Source organism: Salvelinus sp. IW2-2015, linkage group LG28, assembly GCF_002910315.2.
Source record: "Salvelinus sp. IW2-2015 linkage group LG28, ASM291031v2, whole genome shotgun sequence".
NCBI classification, from domain to species: Eukaryota; Metazoa; Chordata; class Actinopteri; order Salmoniformes; family Salmonidae; genus Salvelinus; species Salvelinus sp. IW2-2015.
The window spans coordinates 15,958,784-15,972,482 of NC_036868.1; the positions used below are offsets into that span (position 1 = coordinate 15,958,784).

Consider the following 13,699-nt stretch of genomic DNA (forward strand, 5'->3'; position numbering starts at 1 on the left):
GCCTCAGTGGCTCATGGGTCTGCGTACCCACCTCCACACATACAGTCAGAGCCAGCCCTAGCCTTTTGGGGAACCTAAGTGAAAATGTTTTGCACCTTGGGTATTATGCTATTTTAACCATCAACAGTAGCCTAAGTTGGGACCCTGACTGATTTGAAGTCATCAGCGTAAGGGCATTGTCTTTTTTCTCTTAACTTCTTTGGAACTGGGGGGCAGTATTGAGTAGCTTGGATGAATAAGGTGCCCAGAGTAAACTGCCTCCTACTCAGTCCTAAAAGCTAGAATATGCTTATTATTAGGATATTTGGATAGAAAACACTCTGAAGTTTCTAAAACTGTTTGAATGATGTCTGTGAGTATAACAGAACTCATATGGCAGGCAAAAACATGAGGAAAAAATCCAACCAGGAAGTGGGAATTCTGAGGTTTGTAGTTTTTCAAGTAATTGCCTATCGAATATACAGTGTCTATGGGGTCATATTGCATTTCCTAAGGCTTCCACTAGATGTCAACAGTCTTTAGAACCTTGTTTGATGCTTCTACTGTGAAGGAGGGGTGAATGAGAGCTGATTGAGTCAGGGGTCTGGCAGAGTGCCACGAGCTCAGTCTCGTGCGCTCCCGTGAGAGTTAGCTGTGTTCCATTGCATTTCTACAGACAAAGGAATTCTCCGGTTGAAACATTATTGAAGATTTATGATAAAAACATCCTAAAGATTGATTCTATACTTCGTTTGACATGTTTCTACGYACTGTAATATGACTTTTCGTCTGAACTTTCGCCTGGACTTGCCCGCGCCTCCCGAGTTTAGATTTATGTACTAAACGCGCGAACAAAAAGGAGGTATTTGGACATAAATTATGGACTTTATCGAACAAAACAAACATTTATTGTGGAACTGGGACTCCTGGGAGTGCATTCTGATGAAGATCATCAAAGGTAAGTGAATATATATAATGCTATTTCTGACTTCTGTTGACTCCACAACATGGCGGGTATCTGTATGGCTTGTTTTTGTGTCTGAGCGCCGTACTCAGATTATTGCATGGTGTGCTTTTTCCGAAAAGTTTTTTTGAAATCTGACACAGCGGTTGCATTAAGGAGAAGTTCATCTATAGTTCCATGCATAACAATTGAATCTTTTAGCAATGTTTATTATGAGTATTTCTGTAAATTGATGTGGCTCTCTGCAAAATCACCAGATGTTTTGAAGGCAAAACATTACTGAACATAATGCGCCAATGTAAACTAAGATTTTTGGATATAAATATGAACTTTATCGAACAAAACATACATGTATTGTGTAACATGAAGTCCTATGAGTGTCATCTGATGAAGATCATCAAAGGTTAGTGATTCATTTTATCTCCATTTCTGCTTTTTGTGACTCCTCTCTTTGGCTGGAAAAATGGCTGTGTTTTTCTGTGACTAGGTGCTGACCTAACATAATCGTTTGGTGTGCCTTCGTCGTAAAGCCTTTTTGAAATTGGACACCGTGGCTGGATTTACAACAAGTTTATCTTTAAAATGGTGTAAAATACTTGTATGTTTGAGGAATTTTAATTATGGGATTTCTGTTGTTTTGAATTTGGCGCCCTGCAATTTCACTGGCTGTTGTTGAGGTGGGCTATAATAAATCCAATGACATGGTGACATTTTGGTGTTCATTTCACGTTGAATTCACATTAGTTGACAACTCAACCAAATGTAAAACCAAACTAYACATTGAACGGACATGTGTGCCCAGTGGGTTAATTCATGATGAACCAGTTTTCTAACAGGACTGTGTTTGCTATACTAAAAGTGGACCTTCAAGATTTAAGGTATAAAGGAAACCCAAAGAAAATACAAGACTGCACTTAAAACTTTTTTATGTTATCCACTTTAAACATGTGTTACATAATCACTGTTAATGTTAGTGTCATATGATGAAACTTGACTTGGTGTTATTCTAAAGGAAAAATACTAAACCTTTGCCAAAGGAAATATACAATATCATGGAATCAATTTAAATGTACATTTGTACAAATGATTCAGTCATGCACCGACATACTGTAAATGATTCAGTAGATTTCATTGCGTAGTGCAATACAGTAGATAAGAGCAGGCTGGGTCAGATTTCATGTTTCCATGGCAACAGCTGAGGAGCTGTTATTAACTACCGAAACACAGCTAATCTTTAAGCACAGACAGGTGAGGGGGGAGGGAGGGTGACGCCTTGTAAAGGGAGGGGGGGTTAAGTCAGTGTGTTTGTGGGGGGTTTTTAATACCAGTTTTGATGAATCTTCTGTTGAGAAAGAACTATGCAGTTCAAACTCCATGTATAATCCCTTTCGGGAGGAATTGGTGCCTCAGTCTAGGGCATTTCAGACAGTTGTTAGGGCACCTTTTTACTGAAGAATGTGTCTGTTTTTATGATTGTGTTTTGCTTTTCATGTATTGTTGTGTATAATAAATGTATATTTGAATGTGCATATGAATGTGTAGTTTAATGTGTTTATTGTATTTTGATGTTTATTGTGGTGCTATACAGGGCTCATCTGGAAAAGAGACCTTGGTCTCAGCATTGACTCCCTGTCAAAAAGGTTAAATAAAAATAAAATGGAAGAAGCAGTATTCTCCAAACGGAAACAAATGTCACAATGCTGGTTTGGTTTCCCAGTGCCAGAGTATGTTATGGAGCATATGACTCCTATCAGTATATCATGGGTTTCTGATGCCTTGCTACAGTAATGTGATTACATGTGACAGGCAGCAGCATATAGATAGATATATGCTGCAGAGACCTAGCAGTGTTGTGCAAGGACAACAACCCCTCCCTCAACTTGGGCAAGACAAAGGAGCTTATCGTGGACTACAGGAAATGGAGGACCGTACATGCCCCCATTCACATCGACGGGGCTGTAGTTCAGCGGGTCGAGAGCTTCAAGTTCCTCGGTGTCCACATGGCTAGGGACCTATCATGGTCCAAACACACCAACACAGTCAGGAAGAGGGCAAGACAACGCATCTTTCCCCTCAGGAGGCTGAAAACATTTGTCATGGGCATTTAGATCCTCAATGTTCTACAGCTGCACCATTGAGAACATCTTGACTGGCTGCATCACCGCTTGCTATGGCAACTGCTCGGCATCCAGCCGCAAGGTGCTACAGAGGGTAGGGCCAGTTAGGGCTGTGGCAGTCATGACATTTTGTCAGCCGGTTATTGTCATGCCAAAGACTGCCGGTCTCACAGTAATTGACCGTTAATTAACATAAACACGTTTAGCATCTCCAGGCCTCCACATATACAAGCCGCTGATGTGAACCTTTGGAACATCTACATTTAAAAATGGCTAACAAATAATTTAATATACACCATCACAATAAACCCATTCTTTATTTTAGGCAGGTATAAAGAAACATTATGTAATGAAGAAAAAGTATTTCAGGAGTATGAGTTGACCTACTATATGCCTATGTTATCTGGCTATGCTCCATGCTATAGGCTCTAGACTTGTTCATTTAGCTGACAAGATATGCTTATAAGTACCGTATCATTATTTTATATGATTTTATAGTAAGAAAAATATAATTGAACTTACCTGAATGAAATAGAAAGGATATTTTTCCCATTACAGAACGAGTGCACATATGAAGTGGCTGTTGAGCGTAAAAGTGATCATTTGAAATAGGTCCAATATGCTAGATTTAGAGTTATTTGGCAACTTTAGTTGTGAATGATACAAACCTTAGAATGTCTGAGAAATCAAAACATATATGGGCTGCATGATGTGACTATAGGCTATTGATGATTCCTTGCCTCAGGCTGCACAGCTGTTCTCTCATCAAGTGACTATTCTCAATTTAATCTCGTCTTTACTAATATGTAAACATTTGTTTCGACTTAGAAGAATGGACCATTATCAAATGGGCAGGAACAGGGGCAAAAACAGGGGCAGGAGAAAAAAAAACATGTAATCTATATGCACTCGAATAGCGAACACACGCTTTCGGTTTTATACTGGAACATGTGCTTGATATGAGCAGCTGAGCACTTACTCCACTCCACACATCAACCACTGTATGAYGAGCATGCTCTCGCTCCGACAGGTGGTATTCCGCCCAAACTCTGTATGTCATTGGCCCTCCAACCTTGTTCCTGCAGCTACCCAGTGCTTATTTTAGAAAAACAAGTGAAATCTGTTGGGGAACATTGATAGTAACATGTTTTCGCAACAAAACATATTTCACTAAACGGTTGACAGCCCATCTGCGTGCTCGTTAAAGGACTGAAGGAGAGAGAGAAGATGGAAACACATGGTGGTGAGATATTCTATATAGCTAATGTGTCACCAAATTAATTATGAAAATATTTTTTAAATCCCTATTCAAAATCAAATACAAATTCACTAATTGTAGGCTATCAATAAACCAACAGCATCGCCTAGGGCTATACATTCTCTCCCAGATTCATGGATAGATATTTTGGAGTGTCGCATAAGGTAACCAAGTCCATTATGCATAATACAGTCCACACTCAAAGACAATTACTCTAACTTGTTTAATTTTGGAGTATAGGCGAAGACCAATTATGTACCAAAGACATCTTAAATTAGTTTTAGTTTGATGTTTTTCTGCCAAGTGTAATATGCGGCAGGCTATGCATTGTATAATGGCACAACCACAATTTTATTCAGGGTTGATTTCTGGGCTTGGGCTCATAAGCCTATGCATAAACTCGAATGTGTGTATGGGTGCTTTGAAACAACATCCACAACAACCATGCTTTACACTGTTTCAACCTGTTGCTGAACTTCTTTCTTCAAATTGATCAGTCACAGTGAGGTGAGTTTTAAAAGCGTGATTTACGATCGCATTTACATTGCTGTCAGGGTGGTTGAGGGACAATAGATCCCTGAGTACCAGAACATTAGGACCTGATGGAGGGACAATAGAGCCCTGAGTACCAGGCCATTAGGACCTGATGGAGGGACAATAGAACCCTGAGTACCAGGTCATTAGGACCTGATGGAGTGACAATAGAAGCCTGAGTACCAGGCCATTAGGACCTAATGGTCGTTAGCAAGTTGGCTACTACCAACGCATGTCCAGAGTGCATAAGAGGAGATTACCGTGACTCATCGGTCACATGGAAATTTACTGCGGTCATGACTCATGACTGCCAATGTGGCAGTAATACGGTCAACGCAACAGCCCTAGGTACATCACTGGGGTCAACCTCCCTGCCTTCCAGAACCTCTATACCAGGCGGTGTCAGAGGAAGGCCCTAAGAATTGTCAAAGACTCCAGCCACCCAAGTCATAGACTGTTCTTTCTGCTACCGCACAGCAAACGGTACCGGAGTGCTAAGTCTGGGACCAAAAAGCCAAAAGACAGCTAAATAGTTCACCAAATAGCTACCGGAACTCTCTGCATTGACCCTTTTAGCACAAACTCTTTTTGACTATGCACACACACTGGATTCTACCCACACACTCACACATATTGACACTCCAACACACAAACACGCTGCTGCTACTGTCTATCCTGTTGCCTAGTCACTTTACCCATACCTACAGTGGGGAGAACAAGTATTTGATACACTGCCGATTTTGCAGGTTTTCCTACTTACAAAGCATGTAGAGGTCTGTACTTTTTATCATAGGTACACTTCAACTGTGAGAGACGGAATCTAAAACAAAAATCCAGAAAATCACATTGTATGATTTTTAAGTAATTAATTTGCATTTTATTGCATGACATAAGTATTTGATACATCAGAAAAGCAGAACTTCATATTTGGTACAGAAACCTTTGTTTGCAATTACAGAGATCATACGTTTCCTGTAGTTCTTGACCAGGTTTGCACACACTGCAGCAGGGATTTTGGCCCACTCCTCCATACAGACCTTCTCCAGATCCTTCAGGTTTCGGGTGTGCAATACGGACTTTCAGCTCCCTCCAAAGATGTTCTATTGGGTTCAGGTCTGGAGACTGGCTAGGCCACTCCAGGACCTTGAGATGCTTCTTACGGAGCCACTCCTTAGTTGCGCTGGCTGTGTGTTTTAGGTCGTTGTCATGCTGGAAGACCCAGCCACGACCCATCTTCAATGCTCTTACTGAGGGAAGGAGGTTGTTGGCCAAGATCTCACGATACATGGCCCCATCCATCTCTCCCCTCAATACGGTGCAGTCGTCCTGTCCTCTTTGCAGAAAAGCATCCCCAAAGAATGATGTTTCCACCTCCATGCTTCACGGTTGGGATGGTGTTGTTGGGTTGTACTCATCCTTCTTCTTCCTCCAAACACAGCGAGTGGAGTTAGACCAAAAGCTCTATTTTTGTCTCATCAGACCACATGACCTTCTCCCATTCCTCCTCTGGATCATCCAGATGGTCATTGGCAAACTTCAGACGGGCCTGGACATGCGCTGGCTTGAGCAGGGGGACCTTGCGTGCGCTGCAGGATTTTAATCCATGACGGCGTAGTGTGTTACTAATGGTTTTCTTTGAGACTGTGGTCCCAGCTCTCTTCAGGTCATTGACCAGGTCCTGCCGTGTAGTTCTGGGCTGATCCTCACCTTCCTCATGATCATTGATGCCCCACGAGGTGAGATCTTGCATGGAGCCCCAGACCGAGGGTGATTGACCGTCATCTTGAACTTCTTCCATTTTCTAATAATTGTGCCAACAGTTTGTTGCCTTCCTCAAAGCTGCTTCCTATTGTCCTGTAGCCCATCCCAGCCGTGTGCAGGTCTACAATTTTATCCCTGATGTCCTTACACAGCTCTCTGGTCTTGGCCATTGTGGAGAGGTTGGAGTCTGTTTGATTGAGTGTGTGGACAGGTGTCTTTTATACAGGTACGAGTTCAAACAGGTGCAGTTAATACAGGTAATGAGTGGAGAACAGGAGGGTTTTTAAAGAAAACTAACAGGTCTGTGAGAGCCGGAATTCTTACTGGTTGGTAGGTGATCAAATACTTATGTCATGCAATAAAATGCAAATTAATTACTTAAAAATCATACAATGTGATTTTCTGGATTTTTGTTTTAGATTCCGTCTCTCACAGTTGTAGTGTACCTATGATAAAAAAATTACAGACCTCTACATGCTTTGTAAGTAGGAAAACCTGCAAAATCGGCAGTGTATCAAATACTTGTTCTCCTCACTGTATATGCACATATCTACCTCAATTTACTCGTACCCCTGCACCTGGTACCTCGTGTATATAGCCAAGCTATCATTGCTCATTGTGTATTTATTCCTTGTGTTTCTACACTGAACAATAATATAAAACGCATGCAACAGTTCATATAAGGAATTCAGTCCATTGAAATAAATTCATTATGGATTTAACATGACTGGGAATACAGATATTCCTCTGTTGGTCACATAACTTTTTCAAAAGGTAGGAGCGTGTGACCATCTGCCTCATGCAGCGTGACATATCTCCGTCGCAAAGAGTTGATCAGCCTGTGGAATGTTGTCCCACTCCTCTTCAATGGCTGTGCGAAGCTGTTGGATATTGCAGGAAACTGGAACACGCTGTTGTACATGTCGATCCAGAGCATCCCAAACAAGCTCAACGGGTGACATGTCTGGTGAGTATGCAGGCCATGGAAGAACTAGGAACATTTTCAGCATCCAGGAATTGTGTACAGATCCTTGCAACATGGGGCAGTGCATTATAGACGTTGACCGATTAATTGGTATGTACGATTAATTAGGGCCGATTTCAAGTTTTCATAAGAATTGGTCATCGGCATTTTTGGATGCCGACTATGGCCGATTATATTGCACTCCACGAAGAAACTGCGTGGCAAGCTGACCACCTGTTACGCGAGTGCAGCAAGGAGCCAAGGTAAGTTGCTAGCTAGCATTAAACTTATCTTATAAAAAACAATCAATCTTAACATAAATCACAAGTTAACTACACATGGTTGATGATATTACTAGTTTAACTAGCTTGTCCTGCATTGCAAATAATCAATGTGGTGCCTGTTAATTTATCATCGAATCCCAGCCTACTTCGCCAAACGGGTGATGATTTAACAAGCGCATTCGCGAAAAAAGCACCGTCATTGCACCAATGTACCTAACCATAAACATCAATGCCTTTCTTAAAATAAATACACAAGTATAATTTTTTTAAACCTGCATATTTAGTTTGGAAAAAAATCATGTTAGCAGGCAATATTAACTAGGGAAATTGTGTCACTTCTCTTGCGTTCTGTGCAAGCAGTCAGGGTATATGCAGCAGTTTGGGCCGCCTGGCTCGTTGCGAACTGTGTGAAGACCATTTCTTCCTAACAAAGACCGTAATCAATTTGCCAGAATTTTACATTACTATGTCATAACATTGAAGGTTGTGCAATGTAACAGCAATATTTAGACTTATGGATGCCACCCGTTAGATAAAATACGGAACGGTTCCGTATTTCACTGAAAGAATAAACGTTTTGTTTTCGAAATGATAGTTTCCGGATTTGGCCATATTAATGACCTAATGCTCGTATTTCTGTGTGTTATTATATTATAATTAAGTCTATGATTTGATAGAGCAGTCTGACTGAGCGGTGGTAGGCAGCAGCAGGCTCGTAAGTATTCATTCAAACAACARGTTCCTGTGTTTGCCAGCAGCTCTTCGCAAAGCTTGAAGCACAGCGCTGTTTATGACTTCAAGCCTATCAACTCCCGAGATTAGTCTGGCAATACTATAGTGCCTATAAGAACATCCAATAGTCAAAGGTATATGAAATACAAATGGTATAGAGAGAAATAGTCCTATAGTTCCTATAATAACTACAACCTAAAACTTCTTAACTGGGAATATTGGAGACTCATGTTAAAAGGAACCACCAGCTTTCATGTTCTGAGCAAGGAACTTAAACGTTAGCTTTTTTACATGGCACATATTGCACTTTAACTTTCTTCTCCAACACTGTGTTTTTGCATTATTTAAACCAACTTGAACATGTTTCATTATTTATTTGAGATTAAATTGATTTTTATCTATGTATTATATTACGTTAAAATAAAAGTCTTCATTCAGTATTGTTGTAATTGTCATTATTACAAATAAATAAATAAATAAAAATCTGCTTTTTTGGTCCTCCAATAATCAGTATCGGCGTAAAAAAAATAAAAATAACGATTTTTCAAATCGGTCGTCCTCTAGTGCATTATCATGCTGAAACATGACGTGATGGCGGTGGATGAAGGGCACGACAATGGGCCTCAGGATCTCGTCACGGTATCTCTGTGCATTCAAATTGCCATCGATAAAATGTAATTGTGTTCGTTGTAGGTACCTTATGCCTTCCCATACATAACACCACCGCCACCATGGGGCACTCAGTTCATAAAGGTGCAAACGATCCCACAGCTGAAGAAGCCAGATGTGGAGGTCCTGGGCTGCCGTGGTTACACATGGTCTGCGGTTGTGAGGCCGGTTGGATGCACTGACAAATTCTCTAAAACTACATTGGAGGCAGCTTATGGTAGAGAAATTAGCATTAAATTGTCAAGCAAAAGCTCTGGTGGACATTCCTGCAGTCAGCATGCCAACTGCACGTTCCCTCAAAACTTGAGACATCTGTGGCATTGGGCTGTGTGACAACTGCACATTGTAGAGTGGCCTTTTATTGTTCCCATCACAAGGTGCACCTGTGTAAAGATGATGCTGTTCAATCAGCTTTTTGATATGCCACACCTGTCAGGTGGATGGATTATTTTGGCAAAGGAGAAAAGCTCACTAACAGGGATGCAAACAAATTTGTGCCCAACATTTGAGAAATAAGCTTTTTGTCCATAAGGAACATTTCTGGGATCTTTTATTTCAGCTCATGAAACATGAGACCAACACTTTACATGTTGCATTTGTATTGTATTATTGTTCAGTATATTTTTATACTGTAATAAAATTACTGTTTTTATTGTATTCTGCATTGTTGGGAAGGGCCTTAAGTAAGCGTTTCACTGTTAGCCTACACCTGTTCTTTATGCAGCATGTGACAATTAAAATGTTATTGATCGATTGATTTGACCGGTCTCTGTGTCCCCCTCACTGATCTGAAAGGACTGTCTACCAAGGTGTAATATAATATAATAGTGACTAAGTCAATGTAAAGTCAAGTTTCTGCCATATTATTCTATCAACTTTCTGATGATCAGTGACAGAAAAAACAGATCATAGCGATGGCATTTTGAAGTATTGATATTTACTCTTTCACGGCACTGTAGGGGGGAAGAGTTTGAAGAGGAGAGGTAATTGAGCAATCAATCCAATTTCCTTCTTATATATTTACGAATGAACCTGGCCTATAGGGCCCTTTTCAGTACACGACACAGTGACGTCACTCACGGATGTGCGCGACTTTTGGATGCAGAAAGCAGGAAGTTACCCATCGTCAGTGAGCACCACGAAGAAACATTAATAGGTTGTTGTAACCGGAGCCATATATTTGAGTCGTCATACAATACACTTGCAGTGTTGTTTTGAACAGTCGCTAAGATTATTTTGGTCGTGATCTTTGCAAAATACCTATTTTGGATGCAGCGGTCGTTAGCTAGAATGCTAACGCTCATTGACATGGGCTAATAGCAAAGCTAGTCAAAGAGCCATTTTACTGGTTGAAGTTTTTTTTTWAAGTATAATGCAGTTGATTTGTGATGACAAACATACTAAGCAGGACATTCATATGAGCTTTAAAATCCAATTACAATCCAAAAGTAGTGTGAAATGCACTCATTAGCAACCTGTAAATGGAGGCTTTTTTTTTGAGAACTCCCCCGTGTCCAGTTGCCAATGGAGGCTTTTTTTGAGAACACCCCTGTGTCCAGCAACCAAATTGTGCGCATCGCAAGTTAAGGGGACAGGCAAGGAACCCCACCTATGAAGCAAGAAACATAGACAGCAACCAGGGGATGCACTTGAGGTAAGTACAGTATATATAAAAGGGGAAGACAGGGTCCACACATACTTGATCTAGGGCTCCACAGGGTGACATGGGGGGGGCTGCTGTGGCAGTGGTCCTCTGCTCTGAGGGGGGTGGTGGTGTGGCTGGCAGGATCCAGGAAAGGGGGCTACGGCGCCATGGCCTCCCCGTCATGTAGCACCATCCCACTTGGGGAGGGGCGAGCGAGCTGGACCTGAAAGAGAGAAACTTTAGTGTTTACTGGAGGCCAATCTGGGACACCAAAATGTACATTTAAGCTATATCAGTTCATTATAAACAGGGCAAAAGAGAAGCTATATCAATTTAAACACCATTAGAATGTTGTTCAGACTTATTACAGCTTGAGTGTCAAAAGATGTTAGGTTCACCTCAATACTATGCAATTAGGCCTACTAAATTACCAAGTAACAACTTAATATAATGTTGTTACTAGAGTAACACAGTGTAACAGTAACTTTATGATAAATATGAGAACTATGGTTTCAAATCGATCTCTAAAGTCGAGCCCTCGCGTCATGGCGCTGTTGAGCAAGATGAAACATAATTGAGTAAGCGCAGAGGATGGGTCCCGCAAGCACACAAGCCAGTAGATAGCGCATAATGTGGTGGAGCAAGCATAGGATGGGTCCCGCGAACGCAGAGGCAGCAGGGGACACGCAAATAAAACTTTTAAACTTGAGTTGAAAGTGTGACTTTGAGCGAGCAGAACATCATTACCGCACGCAAAATATGAATTAGAGAGCAGAGATTTTTGTTTTATTGAGATACTTACTACATGTCAAGACTTTGAAGTTACTGCGCTCACAAATACACAGCATCCCCACATGTATTTCTGCTCACTGGCAAGTCTACTCCCGCTCCGGCGCTCAACGTTGCCAGTCTACTAACCACCGGTCCTGACAACCCACATTACGCACACCTGCTCCCCATCGTTAAGCACACCTGGACTTCATCACCACCCTGATTACTCTCCCTTCATAAAGACCTCTGTAGCCTCAGTAATAAGGCAGTATTTGTTTTGGTTATGTTCAGTACACTTCTCCTGTTTTGTATTATCTTCATGATTATTATTAAACTCACCTTCTGCACCTGTTTCCTGACTCGCTGCATATACGTTACAGAATACTGCCTCTTCAAAAATGGAAGCAGCAGAAGATAAGGACATCTCCCAGACGGTCGACGAACAAGGACACCATGATCAGCTGGCACAACTATGAATGAGGGCTATGGCCATCTGGGAGAGAGGAGAGGAATGGATGGGTTCCTACGAGAGGTTCATGGCTCTGTTCAGGGCGGTCTTCGACCATCCACCGGAGGGCAGACATGGAGGTTAGCGACTACTCCAACTCCGGCAGGGTGCCCAGACCGTTGCGGAGTATGCCCTCACCTTCCGGACCATGGCAGCCTCCAGCGGATGGAATGAGCCGGCGTTCCGCACCCTATTTCGAAGAGGACTGCACGAGGAGGTCCAGACAGAGTTGGCGTGCCGAGACGACAACCTTTCCCTGGCCGCACTCATCGCGGTGGCCATTCGTCTGTACAACCTTCTTCGGGAGCACCGACGCTCCCCTCGCCCTCTTTTGGACGTCCTGGGGCAAATCCTGAACCCATGAAGATAGGGGTCACACACCTCTCCGCCGCAGAGCGATGTCGCCGGTGTCCCTATTGCGGCCAGGAGGGGCCCCCGACTCCAGGGGTGTTGTGTACGTCCCATCCCGAAGTCCACTGGGGCAGAGGGACGGCCCGTGATCATCAGTCTCCCAGAGTAACATCATCGTTTTCCGCCAAACCCTTCCTGATTTCCATTTCACTTGCTGGCTGTCCCTCAGATGTTGTTTTATTGTTTTATTATTATTTATTATTTATTTTATTGACCAGGCCTTCGTCTGCGTACCTGCAGTGTACCCTCTCTCCTCTCCTTTTCCAGTCCAAGCCCTGGATAAACTACCATTGGGATCGAGCCCRATCACACACATCACAGCACCACTCACCCTCACCGTGGGACCCATGCACCAAGAAATCCTTCCCTTCCTCATCATCACTGCTCCTGTACACAAAGTCATCCTCGGCTTTCCGTGGCTCCAAAGTCATGACCCCACCATCTCCCGGTCGAGGATGAAAATCACTGCCTCGGCATGCAGATGTTGGAGGACCTGCTTTCCCTTACCTTGTGGTTCCATGTCACTTGAGAGTCCTGTGAGTGTCCTCCAGACTATCATTCCATCCTCCCATATCACTGGCCACGTGTTTTTGGACGTAGATGTGGACATCCACCAGGCTCTTGAGAGGGAACCCGTGCCTGCTACCTGCCCTCTTGAGCGCACCTACATCCCCACGGAGATGAGGGATCGGCTGTTGTATCACCCGCACTATTCAATCCATCGCCGAAAAGTACTGGTAGCCCACTTTTGTCAATTCATGCTCTGCATGTGTCCAAACAAAATCTCCCCAGCATGGAAACTCCTTCCCGTACCTCAGAGGCCTTGGTCCCATCTGTCCATAGATTTCGTGACTGATCTCCCTCCATCTGATGGTTTCACCACTATTATGGTGGTGGACAGATTCTATTATGGTGGTGAACAGATGCTGTGGACATATTCTCTAAATCCTGCTGTTTTATCCCTCTCTCTGGTCTCCCTACCACTCTCCAGGTCACTGAGGCACTATCTCAGCAGGTCTTCCGGCCCTATGGCCTTCCGGAGGACATCGTCTCTGACCATGGCCCCCAATTCACGTCACAGGTATGGAGAACCTTCACGGAG

General features: G+C 42.7%; 1 pseudogene; it reads right to left on the reverse strand.

The window, feature by feature from the left end:
- Window positions 1–11,059, reverse strand: part of LOC111954103 (nuclear receptor coactivator 1-like) — a 109,776-nt pseudogene extending 98,717 nt beyond the window's left edge.
- Window positions 11,060–13,699: the final 2,640 nt, after the last annotated feature.